The following is a 1363-nucleotide window of genomic DNA, read 5'->3' as shown; positions in this document are numbered from 1 at the left end:
GGGGAAATGCCTTCAAACCTACTAGATAATTGTGTTCTGCGGTCCTTTTACTGAAACTCTGGAAGCATGACGTTTCTTAGGATACAAGTGATATAACTTGTGAATGCACAAAGGGATGCTCCATCGAAGTGTTATGCTCCACTGTGTACAGCTACAGACGGTCTTATTCTGCTGACTTAATGATTGATGTGTAGCTTCTAATTAATCAATGAACATAATTTCACACATATACATAATAATGTTATCATGTGGCTTAGGATACCCGCTCTGTATAGCAAGTGGTTTACTAGAGCGCCGGTGCCTGGAACAGTGTGGGAAGATCTGAAATATTTCTAATAAGACTTGTTTGAAAATGCAATGGGAACCCATCGAACTTAAGCATATCAGAGAGTAAAAACATAGCTGGTGGGAACATTCACATCTTTCTCACATGCCAATTGCATTTGATGTCGACAAAGAAAAATACCTGTAATAAAATCACTTCTAATTTGCATTCCTAATTGTCCCTGAATCTCTGTGGGTAGCTCAGTGGTCTCTCCAGAGCATTTGCAGTGCCATCACATTGTTTTGTATAGGATCTTGGGTATAACTTTCAGTCATGGTGCAACTATGGAAATGTTTTCCTAACTATGACTACATTATCTGATAGTGTTTTGACAAGTATTATTTTAAACCATCTGAGACCACATTCCTCAGAAGAAACCCTGTTTAAAGTTAATATCATAAGAAATTGCTGCAACTACTCAGCTATTCAGCTACTTTAAAACAAAACTATACTGCTATAAACTCTATCAAGTATTTTTCTTTATCTAAAAATAACTAAATATTGTCTGAATGTTCAGAACAGTATGTTATGACAAACCAAATGGATTTCATAACAACTAGTTAACTGTCAATTGTCCTGTCATTGTTAGTGTTTTCTGCCATCTACAGGACATCTAATAGAAAAGCATACTGGCAGAATTAGAATCAAGATCATGGTTTTTATTTTGAAACTTATGGATTGCTATGTTGTACTGTGTGTGTGTGTGTGTGTGTGTGTGTGTGTGTGTGTGTGTGTGTGTGTGTGTATTTGCACTTTTCCTGAAACTATATACATTATACAACTGTGAGTTTAGAAGACGTTCAAAGTACAGTAGAGTCAACATGGACAATAGGCTACAATACATGTATATATTAGGTTGTCAGTTAGCAGCAGTTTCTTATCATTTCTTATCTTAGATGGAGTGTTAGATATATGTTATTCAATGTCTGACACACATTTTACCTATAATCCAAAGCACTTTTATTTTGAAATCCCATGTGAAGATGAAGATATCTCTACCTAGGAATCCTCTTAGTGAGACTTGGCTTATCAGATTAT

Source organism: Esox lucius, chromosome 20 (genome assembly GCF_011004845.1).
Source record: "Esox lucius isolate fEsoLuc1 chromosome 20, fEsoLuc1.pri, whole genome shotgun sequence".
In the NCBI taxonomy this organism is placed as follows: Eukaryota; Metazoa; Chordata; class Actinopteri; order Esociformes; family Esocidae; genus Esox; species Esox lucius.
The sequence above is the reverse complement of the archived record's forward strand: the minus strand, read 5'-3'. Positions refer to the sequence as shown.